Source organism: Staurois parvus, unplaced genomic scaffold (assembly GCF_062004578.1).
Source record: "Staurois parvus isolate SC_StPar_1 unplaced genomic scaffold, SC_StPar_1.0 ptg000694l, whole genome shotgun sequence".
In the NCBI taxonomy this organism is placed as follows: Eukaryota; Metazoa; Chordata; class Amphibia; order Anura; family Ranidae; genus Staurois; species Staurois parvus.
In genome coordinates, this window is record NW_028318490.1 from 7,114,469 (window position 1) to 7,141,865 (window position 27,397).

At 40.7% G+C, this 27,397-nt stretch overlaps 1 long non-coding RNA gene across 1 annotated transcript; it reads right to left on the reverse strand.

Moving 5' to 3' along the window:
• Positions 1-685: 685 nt before the first annotated feature.
• Positions 686-11,776, reverse strand: LOC149446254 (uncharacterized). The gene is made up of 5 exons (XR_016306237.1): positions 11,562-11,776; positions 11,408-11,485; positions 11,272-11,323; positions 8,676-8,762; positions 686-870 (listed from the first exon to the last, which is right to left on the reverse strand). It is a non-coding gene; the product is annotated as an uncharacterized LOC149446254 (long non-coding RNA).
• Positions 11,777-27,397: the final 15,621 nt, after the last annotated feature.

Here is a 27,397-nt window from a genome sequence, read left to right on the forward strand (position 1 = left end):
AACACATAGGATAACATGCTGGGAGGTTTACTGGCTGTAGAAAAAAACCTCAAAAGCCAAAAACAGCCGCTGTAAAAACGTCCAGTGTGCATGAGTACTAATATCTACCTTTGCAGTTTGTGAGCTACAACAGCTTCCAATTCACTAAGGTGTCCGTTTATGACACAGAGAATAGCATGTTCAGCCCTTCTCTGGAGATCTGTGTTCTCCCTCCAGATTCTCCAGCCCAGAGCTGGAGAATCGGAGGGACCACAAACTAAGCAGCGATAATTCTTCTTAGTAAACTGATCTTTTATGGTAATCTCGCGAGATTATAGTAAAATCAGCAGTTTTCCAGCATTTGTAGACCGTTCTCCAGCGTTTGGAGACCATTCTCCCTTCGTTCAGAGAACTGCTTCATAAAAGGCATTCACAGGAGAACTGTGTTCTCCGAGAGTGCCGGAGAACTGAGCAGCGATCATTTACTGCTGGTTCATAAATGGACACCTTTGACTGCTCTGTGCCTCCCAACCCTTTTAGAGTGAGGGAGCTAGCCTAACTAAAAGCTACCATTTTGGTCCTTCTAAACTTGATGGCCATAGTTTGAAGGTCATGAAGTGCAGGGTTTTTTAACCTATGGCTTTATCAAGCTAATTAAATTCAAACTGAAAATAGAGAAAAAAAATCACAATACATTAAGCAGCAGTTACTAACATGTGTGTTTTTTATTTTTCCACCTTTATTCCAGTACTACATGCAGCATAGTTTGTATTGCTCTGATAAACAATAAAACAAAAATTTAAAAAAGAAAATGGAAAATCTCTTAATCATATTGATAAAGCTTTAGTTTCTTGAACAACTGCTCCAATGTTGGCTTTGACTTCTGGTAACCTGAAATGCAAAAATGTATTTGTTTAATAGTAGCCAAAATATATGTGTTTAATAGCAGACAAAAATGTGATTATTTTTTATTTAATTTCTGTCTTCTTTTCATTCTCAATCAAAACCCATTACATTAATTTTGTTTTAAAGGAAACTGACTTCAGGTACTTATATTCACTTGAATTGCTGCTGGCACTACACAGAATGTACCTCTGGGTGCGTGCACATCAGGCCATCTTTCATCTTCAATGGTCTGGGTGCCTCAAATAACAGGCTGGACGCTGCTTTATCAATGTATAAACATTAATCGGGGTTGTCCTTGGAAGTATGATAAAGTGTGGGCTCCATGGTTGTCTGAGCAGTGATCCTTTCCCTTTTTCCCCGCATGTCCTTCTTTTGTGGGTATCTTTTCTTTTTTTCCTCTATTGATGGTTCTGGCTGTGGGGTACCGGGTGTGCTACTTTGTCTCATTATTATATTATGTCTGTTCCATAACGCTCTGTGTCTCCCTCTTCTCTTTTTCTCCTCCCCATTTATATTTTCTAACCCCTCCCTTCTCTACCTCTGCTTCCCCAGTCCGCCCCCCCCCCCTTTTTTTTTCACTCCTACTTAAAGTCTACTCCTTTAATTATGATTGGGGTTTGGAATTGCTAGTGGTTTGTTGTACTGATCTCTATCTTCTGTTTATGTGAATTTGTCATGGTTTGTCTTATTGCTGTACTGCATGGATGAACAGATTTTGCTCATCATTTTCTTTGTTTCTTCTTCTCTGAGGATTGTGTTTCACTGTGTATCATGTTTTTCTTTGCATATATGCTGTATTGTATGTTTGGTTAATAAAGCACTTCGTTTGATGTTAAAAAAAAAAATAACACGCTGCTCTGATCATTTATTTATTTCAAGTACTTATATAGAGCTGTCAATTTATGCAGCACTTTACATATTTATTATACATACAAGTTCCTGTCCTCAAGGAGCTTACAATCTAAAGTCCCTTCCTCTAATTCATATACACATACTAGGGACAATTTGGACAGGAGCTAATTAACTACACAGAGCCTTGACCACAAACCTGAAAAACACCTTTAGGATGATTTGGAACTCTGATTACAGGTTCAGTTTTCTCACCCAACATAAGTATGTGACCCTACAAAATGCTTTGTTGGTTAGCTGGCCACAAATTCCCACAGACACACTCCAAAATCTTGTGGTAAACCTTAAAGCATAAGCCAAAGCAAAGTTATAAAAAAGCAAATGCATCTTTGCAATACATGCATTGACTGGTGGCAGCATGGAAAACAAAAATAAAATAAATAAGTAAGTAAATAAATCTTTTATTCAATTTTTTATCTTTTTTTTTTTCCTTTTTATACTATTTTTTTTTTACATACTGTCATCATAGTGACAGTGACAGGGGTGATCAGTGATGATTACTGTTATAAGCAATAGTTTTAACTGCCATGAATGGCTTTCATTCATGACAGCTTGCTTACTATTGAGCTACTTTCTACAGTTAATCACATAGTACAGGGTGACAGGTACCACCTGATAGCCGTAGGCCAATTACAACATCACAATAGTGAACAAGTTGTCATTAATGGAAGCCATTTATGACAGTTTTGCTTACATGTAATCATGTAATCACTATGATTGGTACTGATCACTATTATCCTCTGCGTCCACTGGACACAGTGGTCACGGAATCACGCCGCTGTGTGCCATATGGAGCGTGCCAGTGCACATGGGCTGACGTACCAGTACATTGCTTAGCCTGGCTGTGCCACCTACTAGCATTTGGGAGCCTTTGGGAGTCATGCTTGTAACTGTCAATCTTGCAATGCCTCATGGGACCTGTAGTTTGGCAACAGCTGGAGGGCCACCAGTTTGACACCTGTGGACTAGCGTTAGCAATAGTAGCAGGTCCCACAGCAACAGGGTATCACATATTGATCCCAGCAGTGAACTATATACTGCTTTCAGCTTTCCCTGATGACATTTTTGGTAGCATTTCTTCAAGTGCTGCTCCACTGGACACAGTGGTCACGGAATCACGCCGCTGTGTGCCACATGGAGCGTGCCAGTGCACATGGGCTGTCGTACCAGTACATCGCTTAGCCTGGCTGTGCCACCTACTAGCAGTAAATGTACTGTTAGCAAGCAGCAAGTTAACAATCCAGACAGGGTTAATTATGTAAAACATTACCCCACAGCCCCATACTAAACATTACTAAGCAGGGAGAGCTTGTTAGGATTTTTACAAAAGTAAAAAAGTGACTAGCATTTTTATAAGTTATGCTATATCAATGAGAACATATGGGCTAATGGGTAACAAATGTAAAGTAACTGTTATTCCACTGTGGCTGCAAAAAGTGAAAATACACTAAGGCCAGGTTCACATATATGTGTCCGTGTGGGCCGTGTTTTGCGCGGGCACGAGAGCCCATTCATTTGAATGGATTACAGTGCCCTGGGACACCCAGGGAAGAAGTCCCTGCACTTCTTCGGGAAATGCGAGTTTCCCAGTACGGTTGTGATTTCCAGTGCGGGCGGCGTGTCATTAAAAATGAAAGGCACACACCCGCAGGTCCCGCATTCCTCTGTACAGGTGGTGCGGCTGCAGGAACTTTTTGCGGTTCCCGCAGCGACACCACCAGCACAGAAAGGTTTTTGCACACATGTTTAGAAAAAACATTTTAGACCTGAAGATTAAACAACACTCCCAAACATTATATATTTTGTGAAAGCAGACACCCTACAGAACAAAATAGCGGTAGTTCCATTTTTTTCACACGATATTACCACAAAGGTCTAGGAAACGCAAAATATCTGTAAAAAACAGCCGCCCAACTGCTTGCACCTGACAGGCAGGAGTCTGCCTGCCAGTTTTAGACACATTCCTGGTGGCTGCAGCCACTGGATTGTGTGCAAAACCCCTCCACTGTAAGGTCCATACGATATACGGACCCGACAGCGAAGAGATAACCCCTTCTATAGGTTGACAACACAGCTTTTTTTGTGGGCTGAGCAGTGTCAGCCCTGCCCAGTATCTTTTGCTAAACTACTCAACCACTCCCACTCTCAGATCTCTACAATATAAAAGTGAAATATACTGTATTTCATTATAAGAACTAGGAGGGTCTCTTTGAGATAACAAAGAAAGTATGCAGAGGACACAGGGCAGTTCTGAATTTCTGACAATGATCAATGGTCTTTTTGCAGTCATCAAACATATAACAAAATGCTTCCAATTTAATTTTCAGCTATGACTAGACCAAACTGGGGGTGTCAAACTGGCGGCCCTCCAGCTGTTGCAAAACTACAAGTCCCATCATGGCTTTGACTTTGGGAGTCATGCTTGTAACTGTCAGTCTTGCAATGCCTCATGGGACTTGTAGTTTGGCAACAGCTGGAGGGCCACCAGTTTGACACCTGTGGACTAGTGTTAGCAATAGTAGCAGGTCCCACAGCAACAGGGTATCACATATTGCTCCCAGCAGTGAACTATATACTGCTTTCAGCTTTGCCTGATGACATTTTTGGTAGCATTTCTTCAAGTGCTGCTCAACTTTGATATATTTGTCTTGTTCCACATAGCAGCATTTGTTGCACTATGTTATATTATTTCCTTTAAGTTGATAATTAGACTTTGAAATATATACAGGGAACATTTTCTACTTGTTTTCCTCCAGTTATAGCTGTAGTGCACAAGTCTATCCCACTTTCTTTTGTCTGTTGATCTGGAGAGACATTTTTTCTGACTTGCATAAAATGGAGGAAATACTCCCATTGCATGCTCCTTGCTGTCTCCTACATACAGTAAGCTTGATGTATCAAAGTGTCAGCAATAAAAAGTTTCTCACAGCCATCAATCAGGTTCAAGCTTGTCTTTGAGGCTTTAATTTGATTGGTGATAAATTAGGCATTGAGGGAGAAAGTTACTGAGTATAGGCTTTAAACTCATCAAAACCCTAAGTCAGGGGTTCTGTAAAATTTGATTACTGTGCATACCAACACAGATTAAGGAAAATTGTGAGCTTTCTGACCAGTTGCAGTTTTTGCTGAATACGTAGTTCAGTTTTGGGCACCAATTTGCAAAAAGAACAGGAACTAGAGATAATGCAGAGAAGGGCAACCAAACTGATAAGAGGTATGGAGGAGCTCAGCTATGAGCAAAGATTAGAGGAAATTAATGTATTTTCTCTTGAGAAGAGGAGATTAAAGGGGAATATGATCAACATGTATAAATACATCAGTGGCTCATATAGTGAACTTGGTGTGAGGTTATCACAGAGGACAAGGGGGCACTGTTTACATCTGGAGAAAAAGAGATTGAATCTCCAAATACAGAAAGGTTTCTTCACAGTAAGAGCTGTGTAAATGTGGAATTGACTCCCTCAAGAGTTGGTTCAGGCCAGCTCAGTGGATTGCTTTAAAATGGGCCTGGATTCTTTCTTAGATACACAGAATATAACTGGATACTAACATTTATAGGTAAAGTTGATCCAGCGAAAATAGGATTGCCTCTCGGGGTATCAGGAAGGAATTTTTTCCCCTGCAGGAGCAAATTGGATAATGCTTTGCTGGGGTTTTTTGCCTTCCACTGGATCAACTCTGGGTATAGGATTATAACTTTATTTTTTGTTTTATGGTTGAACTAGATGGACTTTTGTCTTTTTTCAGCCAGACTAACTATATAACTATGGATAGTATGGATAGTATAAGTAGTTTGCTAGTTGACGTTACTTGTTTCCTGGTATTATTTTTTTAAGAAAGCTTAGATGCTAAAACACATTAGGTACCATTAAACAACATTTAAAGCAGAAGATTAGCTGAAAGATAGGTTTGCTAGCAGAAAGTAATTTTATTGCAGAAGAGACGATCATAATCAACACAGTAGAATCAACATCTCTTCTGCACTAAAAACCTCTTCTCCTCCTGATCACCAACATATGCAAATTCTCAGTGTACAATGTTACGCCATGGTGTGGGGATGAATCAGCCACCATACACATGCTCGGGAGTTATGCCAATGCAGGACCGCTAGTTAGGAATGTTGAAGATGCTAAACCCAAACGAGAACCAGATAAAGATGTGTGCAAGCAAAATTGGTCACAGACATTGCATTGTTGTAAGAGAAGTGAGCATGCCAGACTTAGACTTTAGTATATATTGTATAAAAACATTTCCCTGTGGTCACCCAAACATTTCTAAATGGCAAGAAGCCATTGGAAGAAAACTCTCACCTACATACCTGGCAGAGTGTCCGTGGTTCTCTGAAAAAAGGGACATTCTATTATGCAAATCCAGCCCAAGCTCTCAACTACAAAACCCAGTCAAGATTTGTGTAATAGAAAGCTCCATGTTTCTGACATCCCAGTTTTTCTAAAAGCTATGTAACCAAGCATCTAGGAACCTTTAGTTGTCTTAGTTCCATTTCTTCTGGTATTTATCATTTTTAAAGTGGCCCAAGGGTTGGATTGCCAAAAGGTTGTTAAAAGGTACATTCCAACCATACAAAAAATGTATCATGGAAATTTGTTTGAGTATATTTGACCACATTTCTGTGTAAAATGTTCTGATGCCCTCGAGCAATCTATCCTGATCACGTGATTCTTTGAACTAGGGAGTTTTAGCTTTGTTCATCAATATGCAATCTACTTGTGAAAACTCTAGACCATTTGGAAAAAAAATGTATCTCCCTCGGCATAAGCTACAGAAAGGATTTTACGTATGTAGAAATATGTAGATCCAGTAGAAGGTGTGCAGCAGATAATGTCAGGAAAGAAACTATGGTCCCATCCAGAGGACTTCTGAAAACCCTGCACAATTGGAAAATTATGTAAAATGCAAATTAGGATAAACAGGGTTCACTTTTTTACATAAGCCTAGTTAGTGTTTCTTTGATAGCACTGTTTTTTTAATCCACTGGCTAGAGTAATTGAATCTTTTATCACATCACTAACCCACACCTTGGATGGCAGCTCTTCATGTCCCCCAGACCGAAAGGGAGATTTGGGGTAATCATGCTATTGATATCAGTTACCTGTCAAATAACAAGCATGCAGCTTGATGTTAGAGAATGGCTGAATCCAGCACACCTCAATCAGGTATGAGTTGTGATGGCAAATTCTCTTTATTGGTAATATTCTACTAACAGCTAAAACCAACGGCCATTACTCCATACTCATACTCCTTGACCTTTCCGCTGCCTTTGACACAGTCAACCACCCACTCCTCCTCAGTAAACTCCACTCCATCGGCCTCCGTGACTCTGCTCTCTCCTGGTTCTCCTCTTACCTTTCTCAGCGCACTTTCAGTGTCACATACAACTCCTCCTTCTCCGCTCCTCTTCCCCTTTCTCTTGGGGTACCCCAAGGTTCTGTTCTTGGGCCCCTCCTTTTCTCTCTCTACACCTCCTCCCTGGGCCAACTGATAACCTCCCATGGCTTCCAATACCACCTCTATGCTGATGACACCCAGATCTATCTCTCCACTCCCCAGCTCACCCCCTCAATCTCCTCACATATCACAAATCTACTAAGCGACATATCAGCATGGATGTCACATCACTACCTCAAACTCAATCTTTCAAAAACTGAGCTTGTAATATTTCCTCCTCCCCGATACCCCACTCACGACTTTGCCATTAAGATCAACAGCACAACCATTGGTTCTTCCCCTCATGCCAGGGTGCTAGGCGTAATCCTAGATTCTGACCTCTCCTTTGTGCCCCACATCCACCCACTGGCTAAATCCTGCCGCCTCAACCTCTGGAACATTTCCAAAAAGCGCCCCTTCCTGACCAATGACACCACAAAACAACTTATCCATGCCTTGGTTATATCCCGCCTCGATTACTGCAACTCCTTCCTCACTGGTCTACCGTTACACAGGCTATCTCCCCTTCAGTCTATTATGAATGCTGCTGCTAGACTAATACACCTTACCAACCGATCAGCGACTGCTGCCCCTCTCTGTCAATCCCTTCACTGGCTTCCACTAACCTAACGTATAAAATTCAAAATACTAACCACAGCTTACAAAGCCATCCACAACACTGCCCCTAGCTACATTGCCAACCTCATCCACAGATACCGCGCAAATATCCCATTCCGCTCCTCCCAAGATATCCTCCTCTCTAGCTCCCTCATCACCTCCTCCCACGCTTGCCTCCAGGACTTCTCCAGAGCCTCTCCCATCCTCTGGAACTCCATACCACAGCATTTCTGGTCAGCCCCCACCCTGTCTGCCTTTAGGCGATCTTTGAAAACTCACCTCTTTAGGGAAGCCTACCCCACCTCCACCTAAAAACTGTACTTGAATCACCTCCACCAGATCATTCCCCGCCAGGGGCAAATTGACCATGTGGAAACTCGGGCACTGCCCAAGGGCCCAGGGTCAGTAGGGGGCCCCATGAGATGATCCTGGTACCTTTTTCATAGGCTTTTTTGAGTTTGGGCAAGGACACAGGGGCCCCATGATCCCCTATTGCCTGGGGGCCCCATGAGTTGTCAGTCCACCCCTGTCCCCTGCAGCTATCACCTTTTGTATCATCTGCCCCTTGCTTTAGATTGTAAGCTCCACGAGCAGGGCCCTCCTATTCCTTCTGTACTGAAAGTATTGTAATTGTACTGTCTCCCTTATATTGTAAAGCGCTGCGCAAACTGTTGGCTCTATATAAATCCTGTATAATAATAATAATATTCTAGTAGTCATTTTGGAGGCATAGCTGTTCTCCTTCTCATATATTTATCCCTTAAATAATTTTGTAACATTGATAATACTAAGGTACTAATAATACACATTTTGGTTACCTATAATACTGCTGACACTGTTCATCCAGTAAACTGGTCCGAAGGCAGGGAAGTCAGTCTCCATTTCCAGCATATTCCTCTTACCATCTACAATGAAACAACCCATTTTATTATGTCTGCAATGTAAAACTTTTCATCTGAACACCTCTAAGGAGTGCTAAAGTAGATCGAAACCCAAGCACAAAATTCTTATATAATCCTAAAATAATAATACAGTTTTAAAAAGTAATTTTCAATCTTTTATATTTTTATCTATAGCATTCACTTAAACAATATCTGACATCCTTCCATGAAGGTCCTTGTTCAGCTGCTTCCTGTTATGGGTAACAAATCTTTGCACCGTCTGCCAGTTACTTCTCTGGATTGACACCATATCATATGTATTTTAAATAGAGAATATGTAGTTAATTTCAAGGCAAATTAAGATAAATAGGCTGATGATTTTGGAAGAGAATTTTCAATTTTCAGTGGAATTCTCCCTTAGTTTCGTGAATTGAGTAAAGCTCTGCTGACTTCCATCATCTAATTGTGTGCAAGCAAAAATACAGTTTTTTTCTATTTTCACTTCCTTAGCAAAGCTAGGGACAGATTCCCTTGCAAAATGAAATTTACCTCACAATGTTTGCAACCTATTTGCATTTAGTAAACCAAACCCTATAACATATAAAAACAAAATAAAATAATAAAAATACAACATGACTATTGTTGATACATAGTGATTTAGCAAACTAAATATCACCCAGTTATGGTTTAGGTCTAATTTAAGATGCTAAACGGAGGATGCATACTGCCTGCATAAAAGATCATTCAACATTAGAACTTGCTGTTTATGGTAGTTTGTTGGGTTTCTCACAGTTGTTTTCAGTGGGGTGATTTTGTTACTGAAAACAAATGTACATTAAAGCCAAAATTATTTATTTCATTTAAGATATAGAGGAAGATTTAGACCATCTATCAATTTTTTATTTTTTTTTGCTGATTGCTGTCCGATGGAGGGATTTCCAATCACTTCCTATCAAAACAGGAAGTTAAGAAAAATCTTCCCAGCAAAGACACATTTAAAAACAAAATAACTGCATTTTCAAAAACTGAGGTCTTCTATATTTCACGAAGCAAGAGTTTTCTTCAAAATTACTACTTGTTTCATTTATACATAGATATGCAGGCTGCCATTGCTGAACTCTATTTTGTAAATGCTAGTTGTTTGGCTGTTATGCTGATCCAAATACCTTAATGCTTTCTGAGTCACCTACCTGAAACAAGTATGGAGATCACAAGTTCTGTCTTTCTTCTGACTTCACTGGATGCAATAAAAGGCAAAAGAAAGTGGCTGAACTCTGAAGTATCCCAAGTTCAGATAAATTTACTCTTTAGGTTCAAAACATGTACCCTGCTGGGACCCCACCCTCTCTAATGCATTTCAACCAATACTATCCCAATCACTGGGTCAGTAACTCAAAAGGTACTGAGGCAAGATACAGCAGACATTTACCATTTTTAAAGAACAATATTAATGGCAGTCTCCATATTTGCTCCATTTCTAGTTCCTTTTACATGCTGTAATAGAAAACTGAGGGAACATGGTGTGCATTAGCAAAGTCCTAAACCATTTTTTCACTTGTTAGACCATCATCATCTTTTCACTTATCTATTATCTAGCAATTTGTCTGGGCTTAAATCAAACACTGATCGAGCCTTGATACTTTTGCTGTGTTTTGCATTTAACTTTTTTTAAAGCGAAACTACACTGTATCTGAACACCACAAACCAAAAGCGCTATTTAATTCATTATTACTATTCAAACAAACTCACTCATCCATCCATGTCTCCATGCTTTATTTTGCTGAGAAATCCCTTTGAAAAACACCCCCTAGCATTTCTAGCCTTGGCCATCTTGACTAAGGTCAGATGATTCATGTATGATTTAGTTCCTGGAATCCATCTGCCCCTAGCTCAGGCATGCATACAAGGAGGGTGTGCTTAGCTGAGAAAACCACTCCTCCCCTCCTGAAGACTCCAGGGATGTATGACATAATTTGCCTAGGGATGGAAACTAGGCCGTAACTAAAGAAATGTAAAAAACTGTTTAAAACAAGTAAATATAATATAGTTTCCTATCTATTTACTAATGCTAGCAGTGTAAGGATTCAAAATAGTAAATGTTGATTAGGAGAGTGAAGTTCCACTTAATTTGACTTCCTACAAGAGGTAATTCAACCAAAGGACCATTTCAACTGAAGGACCATCAAACCACGCAATCTTTGCTTCCTCCAAATGACCATCTGGGAGACAAAGTAATAAACCAAGGAAAGAAAGCATTACCTTATTAAGCAATTAGCCTAATTGGCAGATCTATAGGTTTGGTCATTGTTTAGTTACCCATTCTCAATTATAAAGGAATTGTAGTAGGGCTATGGTAAACATTAGTAGATACTAAGCATCTGGTACATAGATTGTTGTGCACAACATATTTTATACTATATGATTTGTGTATATCTACATTATTGTTAATGTTCATTTCCTTACTAAATTTCTTATCCCAGTTCAGAGCAATAAACCAAAGCTGAAAAGATATTTTACAATTTACAATACTTACGCTTTCCTTTTAGGTATAATGTAGATTGGGGACCCCAGTTTCTAGTCAATACCTGCAGATATAATGAAACAAATATAAAAAAAGTATACCTCCAGCATGTCCAGTTAACATGTAATAAATCCACACACTGACTTACCTTTGTCCCCTCACCATAGTCAGTTATGAAGAGTAGTAGGAAGATGGCAGATAAGGGGACAATGGCTTTTTGTGTGCTCTAAAAGAAACATTTGAATATGAAAATAATTGTTATCATCATTGACGTTGACCTAATTTTCATGAAGTATTCTCACCATTGTTCAAGTTATTTATCGAAGGTGTCTTTGTCCTTTCATAAAGATCCAGTTATGTACTCTGCAGCCCAGAAGCTTTTATGTAAGAAAATTGGTGGTATTCAGTTGTCACTTTTACATGCAGCAATCCCTAGACCTTGGCCCTATTCAGAAGAGCACCTGTATTTATACAGTACAAATTGTACTGTAAACACGTCACGTCACTGAATTTCAGAAGCGTCCAAACACCCCTAGGCCTAATTAGGTTAACACAGCACATCCTGATGTGATTGTATATCCTTCTATTATCATTAATTGTGACCTTGACAGGAGCTTCCTAACATAATACTGCACAGATCTACATGATGATGTAAATGTTCCTGGCGCTTGCTCCTTCGTATAGCAGGGAAAACTACAAGAGAAAAACAAATGATTTGTCTCATAAAACACTGGATACCTTCTCACAATTAATGTTATGCCAATAAAACAACATTTTGTTTACCACTTTATATACACAGGATGACGATGAATGTATAGTTATATAGGTTGGGTTTAAAAAGCCCCAAATTACCGTATATAGAAGGCAAGAAACTATTTATATTAACAGAAAAAAAAATCTAACCGACTTCAAATGACAAGCAGATAAATGCATGAATAATATTGCTGTTCATATTCCCATAAAAGTGAATTCTCCTTGAATATTGTGTATTAAATTTGGGAATGCTCAAACCTAAGAACTGTTATAGTCGAGGGTAATTTTAATGGGCTATTCTATTATGCCCTGGACCTCTGCAGCAGCCAATTGACAGTAGCATAAAGCTGTTATTTTTGGCTACTGTTACAGATGCCTATTATAAAGTTCATTTCTGCTTTTAGCCGCCTGTGCTTCTTACAACTATTACGAACACACTTTTTTTTCCAACTGACCATGTAGAAACATTAAGTTTTGGGAGAAGGAGGGCTGAACAATGCATGGATAATACTATTTACTAAACAGACAACAGTTGAGTCTCATATTATAAAAAAAATTAAATTTGACTGATAGTTCTCTAAAATGTTTTTCAAGGTGCTGCTGATGTGGTGTAGGAAGAAAGGTAAAAAAAAAAACAATATAATATATGAATACGAATAAACAATTTTTATATATTAATGTGTCAGTGCTAAAAAACAACTCTTTTAAAATACTTCTTTGTCATATTTAAAGATAATTTCTTGAATGCTCGCCAGAAACAAAGACCCTCATGTATCATGTATCAATCTGTCAAATCAAGCATATGTAATAAACCAAGTTACCACCAGTTGTCGCTCACTCTCGTCAACATCCACCCTTTGGGGTTCTTTACTTTCAATTTCCCTCCTGGATGTACATAAATAAACAAAACATAATTGTGGAATATTGTAAAAATAAATACTAAAAACCCAATCAATTGTGTTCACATAAGTGTAAATGATCGAACTTCAAACCATCAATGTGCTTTTACTCCTTGCATGTGTCACCCACATGTATTGGAGTCTCAACAGAGATTTGGCCACTCCATTCTGTGATTATTCTTGGCCACATTATGTCTTACACAGCATGGAACGAAAATCCTCATTGGCCCTCAAAGATAATGACTTTGGTTGCCAATAAACTGCTTTATTAGCAGGATCCACTTCAGATAAATGGTTAATAGCCTTCTTAGGCACCATAGGAAATGTACTGAAGCTTGTGGAGAGATATCATGGAGGCTATACATTGCTCATCCTCAAAGAAGATGTTGGCCGGAATCTCTTTACAGATGATCTTCCTGAAGATCCTGTCTTCCCCTGGCTGGGCTCTCTAAGCCTTGCTGATCTTCCTGGAGACCAAGCCTCAGAGCACCTAGCCAGGAGGAGATACCATCTTCTGAAGAACCTCTTAGTACTTGGAATATATCATATTAATTTAGGAACCTTTTTGTGGGTGAAAAAGTTACTCCACCTGCTGGGAAAATTTGAATTGGTGGTTTTGGGGACTATCTGTATATATATATTTGTATTTTAAAAAGATGTTGACATTTAGAGCAAGGTATGAGCTGCCAACATGAAATGTCTCTGTGTGGTGTATCTGGTGTACCAGAAATGACTCTTAGAGCATACTTAACAGTGGGTGCAGCGTTGCTGTTTGGAGTCCCAGACCAGAAATTACCCTTAGTGATTCCATATCAGGGACCCTTCAAATTTGTAAATTGAAGGATTTTCATGCTTTCTGGGCTGGCTTGGAGGTTGTATAAAATTAAATATTCAAACCAATGTACACATTTTTACCCTTTTTGTAAATAGCAACATGTTTTTGAATCCCATGATGGGATTCCCATAGCATTTTGTTGCATTTGGCTGCTTAGGTTAACCTCCAAAGACCTGAAAACTCCACCAGATTTTTTCCCCTGTTGGCTTTTTTGGGATTCATATTTCATATCTTATGAATCCCAAACATTTTGACCTATTTGGCCAACCTGCTCTTGAATAGAACAGAGGCAAGTTCGAATAACACTATCTATGAGTGATTATAGCCTGTATTTTTATAACTGAATTTTTTATAAATTGTTCATTTAAGAAAGATATTTCTTAAGAGTTAGGAGCATTTGGTGGCTTCTGTCGATGTGGTACTCTTCAATCCTTGAAACCTACAAGTGCACCTTTTTTGACCCATCTCTTTAGATAAGGAAACAACCAAATATATTCTCTTCAGTTACTGATCTGTCTTTCCTTCTTTGTCTGACAAGGCACACTCTGTTACTCCATATGCAGCATACTTAAATCCCATACCTCCTGTTACCCCTCTACCTTTTCTCTCTCTCTTTAGAGGTCCTAACAAAGGTAGCACTGTAGAGGTGGGAGGAAAGGCTCACCTTTACTCAAAAAAGTTGTTTCCTGCCCTTACCCTCTGTCAGGTATTGCTGCTATTTATATGCAGGTGGAGCTTTTAGACTTGAAAGCATATCTAAACCCAAGAAAAAAAATAGTCCTTGGATATGGTGGCTTTATTAGTTTTCTTTTTCAGTATTTTTTCCTCATATTTTTATGCTTGGTGATCCTGCCAGTAATACATTTCCTTTTCCTGGGGCTGCAACATTCACTTACTTTACTATGCATATGCAGGATCACTATAGGTCAGAAAGTTTTTTAGTAGGAGGTAGGAGTTCTATACTACACAGAAAGAACTTGCTAACAATGTCAACAGATAAAAAGTGCAGTACAGGCTGAGAGTATAATTGTAATAAGGTATAATGAACTTTAAACTGAATTGGAAGAATGAAAAGTTGTACTGAACACAGTGCCTGCTTACTTCTACAAAATCAGCAAGCCAGTGACAAAACGATCAGATTTAGATCTTGTGTTTGTGGCCAGGCAGAGAACTGGCACATTTCATATAACCCCCACTCAAGCAAACAGCTAAAAACACACAGATTATGGAATGGAATGCATAAACATCTTGGCCAAGATCTGCACAGCCTGATAATGAGCCTGGCCGTAAATGACTAAATGACTGTCACAAACAGTAATTAATGCAATCTGGAAAGCCAGAGACCCAAATTAATTCATAATCCATAATTAGTGCTACAATGAAGTTACATTTATAACATGAGATTACACTGATGTATGAGAAGATAGCAATCAGATAGACACTACACTTCAATAATGTACAGCAGTTGCAATTAGTAATTTATGAGACAGCCAGTGACTCTATCAGTTCGGACTTACTCTGAATCCCATTTATTTTACTGCATTATTGTTTGCTTTGTAATATTCGTTTTCTGTATATATTTTCTTGTAAAGTTTTTTCTTTTCTTTTGTTAAAATGAAATAAAAATGTTTACGGTGAATCTGAGTGCTCTGAAGAAGAAATTAAAGAATTTTTGCCTTTTTGGAGAAGTTACCATACTTGAAAATCTCTGCATTCCTGTCTTGGCATAGCGCTGAGTGTCATAGACATTTGTTAAGGTTAAGAATTGCAATGGGAGAAGCTGTGAATGGTGTGTGTTTCTGTCAAAACAAGTGTCGCCAATTGTGGTTTGTGTGTGTAAAGAGTTACCTGCAGAGTAAACTGACCCCAGTGATGATCATTCTCAGTTTGCTGGTGCTTAGATTGTTGACCCAAGAGCTGGAGAATCTCTTTGCAGGGTGAGGTTGGGAGTGCAATCATTATACTCTGGTGGTAGCAGTGGTGGGATATGAGACTACTGCCTTCACATTCATACTGGGTTTATCTGTCAGATTAGCTTCTGCAAGCCTTCCTAGGACTTGTGCATGTCCATGAGGTGTTCATCCCAGAGGCGTCCCTAGGTTTGGTGTCACCTGGTGCGGTAACACTTGGTGACACCCCCTCCGACGATCCCAGCAGAATGGATCGGATCTGCGGATTGAGCATAATGGATCGGACTCCGATCCATTATGCTCAATCCGCAGATCCGATCCATCCTGCGGGAATCGTCAGCTTTCTTTACAACTTACCTTTTCTTGAAGCGGGTCTGGTGTCACCCCGTATAGGTTGCATGCTGACAAAGTAGGCAACAGCTGTCCTACATTTTAAAATTATAGTTCTTAACTAAAATATGGACATCTTTTTTTTCAGTGTACATTTAAAGTGAGCAGAGCCCCTGTGTGCTACCTGTCAGTTTACAACAAACAAGACACACATGTGCTCAAATCCCAATAGCTAGTACATGCATTTATCTATCAGGTGCTAAAGGGGTGTAACCACATATTAACAACATATTAAGAAATTCTGAAGGCCCCTCTGCAGGTGTCTTTTCCCCTATATTGGCATTGTGTCCACAGTAGCATTTGCGTAGGCAGAGCAGAGTAGGACTGGCCATAGGGGGATTACGTTGACGCAGTTGACCAGCTTAAATATGTATTGTAATATGTGTGAAGTAAATGTTCCTATTTTTTTTTTGTAAAGTCTGCTGGAGGGGTATATACCAGTGTGCAGCGGGGCCTTCAGAATTTCTACCTCTCAGTTTACAGACACCTTGGAGATGATACAAGCATTAAGCAATATTGATTTTATACTATTGTTTTACAATTCATAATCTTTTTTTGCAGCCAATTCTAATAGAAAAACCACTGTATTATACTTTACATTAAGGTATATAATAATATAATCATAATAATAATACTAAAAAATGGAGATGGTTTAGACCTATTATTGCTAAAAAAAAAAGTTGATAGCTCCATACAGTCATTCAAACCAGACAAATCTCCTGGGGCCTTTTGAGGGAACTAGGTGGGATTTAGAAATGCTTCTCCTTTTAAAGCCAATGTGTATGAGTATAAATATACATTTTCTAGGCAATTTTTGTCATGTTTGGAGCACTGCTTTATTGAATTGATCGCTATCTAACCTATCCAGTAGAGAATCTATACTTACCAGTAATTTATCACATTCAACTACAATTTCTACTCTCAAACAGGTGGGGAATGTGGTAGAGGGAAATTTTCAGGATTTCGTGTTTGAGTGAGATTGTCCAGATGCCGCTATGTGTGTATCAATTTTGTAAAATGTTCATCTGCAGAATGGTGAAAGCCCACACAGTTAAATTCACAAATAAATAGAAGTACAGCACACTTTTCCATCACAGTTTATAGCCTCAGGTCTAATTTCATTATATCCCATTTCCTACTGCCACACAAAGTCAATACAGTTCTAAGCTTTGCAATCTTGGTTATAGAAAATTTAAAAGGAATGTTATCATAAAGAATCATGGTTCTTGTCAGTACCTGGATTCATATTCCAAATACTACAGTAGGGAATTTTTCCTCCCAATGACGATATAACATGTTTTCTCCCACTGACACCAGGGAAATTTTTACGTCCACTAACAACAGACACCTGGACATTTTTTTCTGCCATTGATGCTGGGGCATTTCTTCTTCCAACTAACCAGCAATGTACTGTAAGTGGCATTATGATACATTTGGTTTAGTAGCACCCCAAAACACATCCCCAACTCATCACAAAGGGTTGGTGTTTTAGTGTTCCACAAAGTACAGTTATAACCCATCTATGCACTGTGCTAAAAAAGGTGCAGTTATTTTTAAAGGTCCACTGTGGAAAGTTGGAAGCCTATTCAAAATAGTTTTTTAGCATTACTGCAATACCAATTGATTATCAAAGTATCCTAGAGTATAAAAAAATGGAAGACTAAAAATTAATAAAAATTATAATATAATAAACATTTTAAAAAATGGAAGAATGATAAACAAAACAGACATTAATATGAAGATAAAAATAAAAAATTGAACAGTTAAACAACTAGCAAGGAGCTTGTTTGACAATGACATAAATGCATAGGTGTTTATTTGGAAATTAATATATACATGAAAAAATAAGTATAATAATTATTCTTTATTCTCCTTTTCCAATAATTTTTATTCAGTTACGAAAGTATGTAAAACAAGTACAAACTCTCATTAAAATGATGCAGTGGATATTATTATAACAGTACAAAGGAGTTTTTTCCATTATAAAAACGATATGCAACATTACAGGTTTTGCATTAGGTACATCCACAAAACAATACAAGTAACAGATCAGGTAGATAGGTACCGGTGTATACTATCTTATATGGACCACCTGCCAAGGGTCCTATAGGTTTCAATGTAAGCAAAGGTATCTCTCTCTGGGAGGGGAAATTAACAGAAAGAAAAGAAAGGAAGACAACTGTGCAAATACACCTCGTCATCAAAGACATTAAAAAGTCAAAATTCCGCTAGGCATTCCCTAATAAGTATTTGGTCCATGGGTCCCAAGTTTTTTCAAACTCTTTCATTTCGTTATTTGAGCCCAGGTTCACATATGTGCGGGCCAGTTTTGACAGCCTGATTTAATCCCCCTCCGGTGCTACTTTGTTCAAAGATTCAGGTGCACTTCAGGTGCAAATTGTCAAAGAATATGACAATGAAAATTGCACCTGAACCAGGGTCATAATCATAACAGACTGTTTGAAAACCCCTTAAAGTGGTATTTCTACCACTACTATATATGACAGCTTCATTCCTGTCAAAGGTTAAGAAAGTGGTGGATGCCAGCACCTGCTGCATCCTTAGCAGTCTGTGATGTCACTCCCCATTTATGTACTGGCCAGGAATTCACTACCATGTTAACATAGGGATGGGAAGAGCGCCAAAAACACTGACTAAATATAGTCTTGTTTGGGCAATAACATTGAACAAGTATGGCCATGGCCAAATTTGGTCAATGACATAACCTGGGTAACCCTGACTATTGGTTTATTTTGGCATCAAGGCCTGGAAATGTCATTTGCTAGAAGTGAGACATGTGAGTGGATCCTGTTGGCTGGATTTTTTTTATTTTGGTTGGTTGGTGGGCATTCATTCATTGTGATTGACATTGATCTGCATCATTGGATGAAATGATTGAAGATGAATGTACATCACAGGTCATTTTTTTATTTCTCGAGAGGGTTATTTTTATCAAAAGCCTTGTAAAAAATGTGGTGTTCATGGTTTACATTTTTATAAATAAATAGGGCTATGTACCTCCTACTCTTTCACATTGGGGGGGGGGGGCGATATCTGAGGGCTTCCAGATTCCCCACCCCTTGACCCCCACAACCACCAAACCAGGGACATAGAGACAAGGTGTCTGCCAGGAGGTCTCCCCCGACATGGTATTCCCCCATGTAGAAGGCATGTGGCTTGGTATGATTCAGGGCGGTGCATGCCCTTCAACCTCCTTTCCTGGCCAAACAGATAGCATGCTCTGATATGGGTCCAGTATGAAATTTGGGGGCCCACACCAATTGTTTTGTTGTTTTCACCCCCCTCATCAAAGATAAGGTCTGCTATGTATTTTTAGAGGGAATCTTATGATTTTTTGGTGGGGGGTCCCAACTAGCATCTATACCAGACCCTTATCTAGGATAACGGTCTGATATAGATGAACGGAATCACTGGCCGCTTTGTTTACAAACAGAAATAATCGGCCAGAGCTGTTATTTATCAGCATTTTTTTCTTTGTAAATGTCAGCTCTGTTGAGGCGGGTTGTATTCAGCATACGTATGTGCCAGTTCAAAGGCAGATTACGGGTATCCCCAGGCATGCTATTTTAAATATTTGCATTGTGTATTTGGTATTTGGCCCTTAAAGTGAATGTAAATGCTCCAATTTTTTAAAATAAAATAAACCAAAACATGTCATACTTACCTGCTCTGTGCTCTTTTGGGGTCCTCCATTGGCTCGCCTGGCTCCTCCGTAGGCTGAGGGCCCCCATAGCATGCTTCTTGTTATGGGGGCACTTGTGCATATTTGTTCCTGAGCCCCACTCTGTGTGTCCATTGACACACAGATCTGGGCTCGGCCTCTCTCCCCATTCCCCCCCTCAGTGGTTATGATTGACAGCAACAGGAGCCAATGATACCCACTGCTGTTTCTGAGCCAATGAGCCAATTAGGAAGGAGAGAGCCAAGAGAGCTGCTGCTCTCGGGCACATTGCTGGATTGAGATTGGGCTCAGGAAAGTATAAGCGGAGTCTGAGTGGAGAGCTGCATACAGAAGGTTATTTATCTTAATGCAGAGAATGCACTAAGGTAAAAACCTTCTGCCTTTAGAAGCACATTAGGCATTTTCCAGCAAAAATCAATCACAAATGCTAGTTACAAGTGACTCTTTAGATACTAAAATCTGTGGACTTCTGCTAGGCTTTTATTTTGGGTTGCCCTCGGCTCTGATTATACAGAAGAGATTTTATACTTTCTGTAATATGATGATCAGATTTCAGCAAATGAAATCCAAATCATATATATTTATGGTTTGTGTAAGGACAAAATAAATGTAAATAAACGTGTTATTTTTAATGTCCGTATGCATACTTGTACCAACTGCGTCATTAATCTATTTATTCTTTTCATCCCAGTCTTATTGATTCATGCAATCGCCATGGTTAAATAATTTATCTGCATCATTCAGTGCAGACCTGTGTTTCAACAAAATGTGTGCTGACCTCCATATACAATGAGTTCTGTTACATGTTTACATGGTGACAGCACCTGTTCTAACAAATTATGTTTTATCAGTGTTCTGGATGCATCCACCATACATCTTTATATTTATCATTGTGGTAAACACCTTTTCTGCATTTACTGAATTACAAAATGCAAATGGAACATGGTTTGCCCTGTTATAGCCTTCTAACAGTAAAAATAACTGCCGTCTATATAATGATTGCAGACACCTAATCTATTTTCTTCTAGGACTTCAGTGCATTCATTGGAACAGGTTTTCAAGGAGCTCCATGAGTGCAAGAGGGGTACAAGGACAAGGGAGCCCAGATGATCTGTGAGGTCCAGACATTACAGAGGAAGCGGGGTACAGGGAAGAGGGAGTCCAGACATTACAGAGGAAGAGCTCAAAGTCCAACGACATACCAGTACATCACTGATCCTTGTTGGGCATACATGTAATGTTCTTTTTTTTCCATGCAGCTTATGAGCTGCATGAAAAAAAGAACCTAACAGATTCCTCCTTTCACATCATTTGATGTGGATGAAGAAATATATGCCAGAAAAAGTGTGTGGTATGCCCACTATTAGAATTTACTGCCCTGCAACCACCCACTTCTAATGTTGGACATACATATAATGTTCTTTATTTCATTCAGCCCATGATTCCGCCATTCACTGCGATCAATGTGAATGGAGAAATCTCTTCCAGAAAAAATGAAACAAATATATGCCAAAGCATAGGAGCGATCCACCCACTGACCACCCTAGGCCCCCATGCTTGGGCATATATTTTCTTTTTGAACTGCGGATGAAAAATATCATCCAGCAGCACTGCACGCTCTTCCATATATTCTGGGAGCAATACCCCTGTGACTGTCATAATAAACAGATCAGCGCTGCAACTGAATGGTGTTCCTGCAAAGCAAACAACAACTGTTGTCAATAAAACACAGTAACAATAGAACATTAACTCAATAAAAGGACACCTTTTTTATTGAAATCTCTGCCACAAAAAATTAAAAAAATATATGCCAAAGCATAAGGGTGATCCACCCACTGACCACCCCAGGCCCCCATGCTTGGGCATATATGTTCTTTTTTAACTGCCAATGAAAAATTTAATTCAGCAGCGCTGCAAGCACTTCAGTATATTCTGAGAGCAAGACCCCCCCCTATTGCTGTCAGAATAAACAGATTAGCAATGCTGCTGAATGATGTTCCTGCAAGCAATAAACAACGGTTAGCAATAACACACAGTAACATTAGAACATTTACTCAATAAAAGGACACCTTTTATTGAAATCTCATTAGTGTTTTGGAGTGTTATATGCAAACACGGCCAAGGGTAAAAGTGATACCCAGTCATCTTGGGAAAATGACATAAAACAACAAATGTATTGTTCCAAGGTATGGTTGGTTCTTTCTGTTTGCCCGTTGGTCTGAGGGTGATAAGCGGAAGAGAATGAGAGTCCTATTTTCAGCTTTCCAGAATTTTTTAGTGAATTGTACGATCCGAGACAATGTTCCCTGGAACACCATGGAGCCTCACCACCTCTCTTATGAAGATTTGGGCAGTCTCTGCTGCAGATGGTACTCCCTTCATGGCAATAAAATGGATCATTTTAGAAAAACGATCCACTATGACAAAAATGGCCGAACATCCCTCTGATGGTGGCAGTTCTACAATGAAATCCATTGAGATCATTTTCCAAGGTCAATCAGGCACTGGTAGGGGCCTCCGTAATCCCCAGGTCTTGCTTCTGTTTCCCTTGTTATGTATACATGTGGGGCAGGAATTTATATATGCCTTGCACTAGGTCTAAAGTCTTGTGGACCCCAAAATGTCCTGCAAGGGGATGGTCATGACATAGCCTCAAAATTACCAATCGGATACTTTCTGGTGTAAAGATCTTGTCTCCTGACCATAGTAAACCTTCTCCAGTGGCTAGAGTTACTCCTGGTGGGGAAGGAGCCCCTAAAGATGCCTGCTGGATTTGTGAAAAAAGGTCTGTTTGTAAAAGACAGAAGTTGCCTGCTGAGAGCACCGTGTCAGGAATAGGAGGATGCTTAGGTTCATCGAACATCCTAGACAGGGCATCGGGTATGATATTCTTAGAGCCTGGTCTGTAGGTAATGTGAAATATAAACCTGGAGAAAAAAAGTGCCCACCTGGCTTGTGAGGGTTTTAGAAGTCTCGCAGTCTTCAGGTACTCAAGATTCTTGTGATCGGTATAGATCAAAATGGAGTGTGCTGCTCCCTCTAAAAGGTACCTCCATTCCTCCAAGGCTGACATGATGGCAAGTAATTCTTCATCCCCTACATCATAATTTCTCTCCGCAGGGGATAGCTTATGGGAAAAAAAAGGCGACTGGATGAAGTAAGAGTTTCAGGCCTTGCCGCTGTGATAGGACGGCTCCAACAGCATTCTCTGAGGCATCTACCTCTACCACAAAGGGTAGTGCTGGATCTGGATGACTTAATATGGGTGCTGAAGTAAATAGTTCTTTTAATGAGTCAAAAGCACTTTAAGCTTCTAGGGTCCAACAGAATCGGACCTCTTGTTTGGTCAGTTGGTTGATAGGAGCGATGATAGCTGAGAATCCTTTGAGAAATCTCCTATAAAAGTTTGCGAAACCTATGAAACATTGTATTCCTTTCTTATCAGATGGTGCAGGCCATTCCAGGATGGCAGAGACTTTCTGGGGATCCATCCTAAAGCCTTCAGTGGATATAATTAATCCTAGGAATTGAATGCTCTGGCGTGCAAACTCGCATTTTTCAGGCTTTGCAGATAGTCTGTGTAGTCTGAGGCGACCGAGGACCTTGTGAACATGTCCTCGGTAAGGTTCAATAGATGTGGAAAAAAGCAGAATGTCATCAAGGTAGACTATCACAAAAATATCTAAGAAGTCTCTGAAAATGTCATTTACCAGGTGCTGAAAGGTTGCAGGGGCATTACATAGTCCAAAGGGCATGACTAGGTATTCAAAATGCCCAAATCTGGTACGGAAGGCCATCTTCCACTCATCTCCTTTCCGGATTCGTACGAGATTGTATGCCCCTCTTAAGTCCCACTTGGTAAATACGGTTGTGGACCTGAGTCTTTGGAATAGTTCTGGGACTAATGGCAGGGGATATCTGTTTTTAACCGTAATATTGTTCAACTCTCGGTAGTCTACACATGGACGGAGGGAATGATCTTTTTTTTCTACAAAGAAGATACCTGCTTCTGCTGGTGAGGTGGAGGGGCGGATGAACCCCTTGTTTAGATTATCATCAATGTAGTCTTTCAGTGCCTCCAACTCACGCTTTGACAGTGGGAAGAGCCGACTGAAGGGAATCTCGGCCCCGGGTAGCAGTTCAGTTGGGCAGTCGTATGGTCTCTGGGGTGGAAGGCTGTCTGCACCACGTTTACTAAAAACGTCCAGAAAGTTATGGTAGGCTGCAGGAATGAATTGGCATACCTTGGCATCAATGTCCATACACAGTAGGGGCACAGGTTGAGCAGGAATGTGGGGTAAGCAATGCTCCTGGCAGTAGGCCGATTGAAAGTCCACTTCACCAGATACCCAATTTATGCTGGGGTTGTGGGCCTGTAACCATGGGATTCCCAAGATAACTGGAAACAGCGGTGATGCAATAACATCCAGGCATAGTAGTTCCTTGTGGCCAGATGGAGGTATTACAATGGGTAGCGGCATAGTCTCCTGGGTGACTGCCCCAGATTTAATGTTGGATCCGTAAGCCAAGTACACTGTCAGTCTTTGTGTCTTGGCTTTTAAGGGTATCTGATGTTGCAGGGTGAAAGTTGAGTCGATAAAGCAGCTGCAGGCCCCGGAATCAATGATAGAGGACACTGGCAGGATTCTTCCCAGAAGCTGGAATGAGACGGAAATGGCAAGCAGGGTTGATGGTTGCAGGTGGTAGTTTAGCAGCCAGGGTAGTCAAAGACTTACGTAGCTTTGTGGGACAATTTCATACATAATGGCCGAGTTCTCCGCAAAAGAGGCACAGGTTACCCTTTCGGCGGTGTAGGCGTTCTTCCGGAGTAAGTGAGGTTCGTAGCAACCCTATTTGCATTGGTTCGGATTCTTCAACACTGGGTGTAGTAGGACTAGTTGGTACCATGTTTGCTGGAGGTGGTGCCCTGGGTAGCATCCACATAGGGCGGACTTGGCTGGCGGACCTTTCCAGTCTTCATTCCCTAAGCCGGCGGTCAATCTGGATAGCAAGATTAATGAGCTCTTCCAGCGTGTTTGGTACCCCTACCAGGGCTAGCTCATCTTTAAGGGGTTCAGTAAGGCCTAAGCAGAACTGATAGCGTACGGCACCGTAGTTCCAATTGGTATCAGCGCTCCAGCGCCTAAACTCCATTACATAGTCCTCAGCTGCCCTGTGACCCTGCTGAAGAGAATGGAGAGCTGCTTCTGCTGATGCAGATCACTGGGGATCATCATAAAGCTGAGCCATAGCCTCAAAGAAGGTATTTAAGGAAGCTAACTTGACGTCTTCCTTTTCCAGCAGATGGTGAGCCCATACTTGTGGTTTGCCCTGGAGGAGTGATATCACAAACCCAACCTTGGTTGCCTCTAATGAAAAGGTGCTAGGTTGTAACGCAAAATACAGTTCACATGCGTTGGGGAATGCCCTGAATTTGTTGCGATCACCAGAAAACCTTTCGGGTGTGGGGACCCTTGGCTCCGGGGGAAGCATCAGCACTGCAGGGTTCATCATAGCTCCTGAAGCGAGAGTTGGAGCAGAGGTCGCTGTGGTGCTGGGAGAAGGTGCGGGTGCCGATAGGGTCTGAAAACAGTTTTCAAGTCGGTTATATTCCTCTTACAGACCCTTGATGGCTTGTGTCAGTGCCGCAATGTGCTGACAGATTTCTTCTAGAGGAGAGGCCCCTCTCTCAGGCTCCGACAAGGCCTTCTGGTACTATCACGTACCTAGTTGGGGAGCCTGACGTGGAGAGGGGGCGTCTTCTTGCTACTACCGCTCAGAGCCCCTGATAGTGGGGACAGAGGGCACTGAGCCAGGAGTGGCACAAGTGACTGATGGGTCTTGAGATGACTGTAGGCAGGTGGTGACCCGGAAGACCCAGATGCAGGCCAGGTGCAGATGCAGGAGCATAGGTGCAGCAGCAGGTAGGTATGGCGGCAACCAGGATACAGGCCAGGTGCAGATGCAGGAACGTAGGTACAGCAGCAAGTAGGTAGGATACAGGCCAGGTGCAGATGCAGGAACGCAGGTGCAGCAGCAGGTAGGTATGGCATTAACCAGAATACAGGCCAGGTGCGGATGCAGGAACATAGGTGCAGCAGCAGGTAGGTATGGCGGTAACCAGGATATAGGCCAGGTGCGGATGCAGGAACGTAGGTGCAGCAGCAGGTAGATATGGTGGTAACCAGGATACAGGACAGGTGCAGATACACGAACGTAGGTGCAGCAGTGTCAGACAAGCCGGTTCAGGATCAGTCAGGCAGATCAAGTACAAGGGAGCAGGCAAGCGAATAGTCAGGGATAAGCTGGGTCGGTGCAGGCGGAGTTCTTTCTTAGTCAGGGTCAGATCAGAAAGAGGCAACAGAATCAGGTTATGAATTACAGGACGCTGTAGACCAGAAGGCATAGGCTAAAGTGTGTTGGTGATTTAAATAGCCCGCCTTGCGATGACGTGCATGCCGGTGCGCATGCGCATAACCGCACGCTCCCGTGCATGCACACCGCCACGACTGACAGGGATCCGGCACCATAGATGTGTGTCGGCGAGGGGACGATCCTTGACAGGTGGTCGTCAAGTGGATAACAAACATATTACACTTACTTTCTCTGTGCAATAGTATTGCACAAAGTAGCCCTGAACCTCCACTTCTGGGGTCACTCACCAGCGATCTTTGCTCCTCCACCAGATTTTAGGGACCAGCATGGCAGTTGCCATCAGGTAGATGGGATGGAGATCAGCGAAAGTCTGGTTATCTCCCTTTCCTGTTAATTAAAATAACAAACATGGTATACTTACCTTCTCTGTGCTATGGTTTTGTACAGAGTGGCCGTGAATCTTTTCTTCTGGGGTCCCCCGCTGGCATCAAAATATAATTTCCAGATTCTGGTGTCCTTGGCTGGGAAATAAACTAATAGAATAAGATCTGATATTTACAGTAATACATTTACATTTTATGGATGTATACCTTACATTTAAACTTTTTTTTATTTTTCAAAGCATCAAGAACTACAACTACTACAAACAGGGGTGTGGAAATGTTTTTAAAAACTATTGTCCAAAGGACTAAATCAGGGTCCCAATCTACTTGTCTCTCATGACAATCTACTTGTCCTGAAAAAAAAAAAAAATTCCCCAGGATGGAAAATATGAAAGATTTTTGTTTCTTATTAGGCAGAGGTGCTTTTAGGAATGTCTGGGGCATTTAAAAATGAAAGGGGCTGTATGGCAACTTAAACTTTGTTTTTTAGTTTTTGCTAGAAATTTTCCTAGAACCCCCAAAAGTTATATATTTTTTTAAACATCCCTTGTGACAGCAATAGGCAGTGATAGGTACTTTTTATGGAGAGATCTGGGGTCAATAAGACCTCAGATCCCTCCTCTGTGTGATCGGTGTGATCAAATGCTGTCCATTTTTTTAAAAAAAAGGAGAGCTGGACAGGGCCGTAGAAGGTCCTTAACCCATCAACAGGACCAGTATCTGCTCCTTTGTGCCAGGAGGAACAGGATGAGCACTGCCAGAGCCCTATAAAATTACCTCTAGCAGGCCACTGTTTGGTCAGAGACATTCACACCAATCAGAAACAGTGTCACGTACCTGATGGGAGACTGAATTGATGAGGTCAGCCTCACTTGTGTCACTAGCCCTGA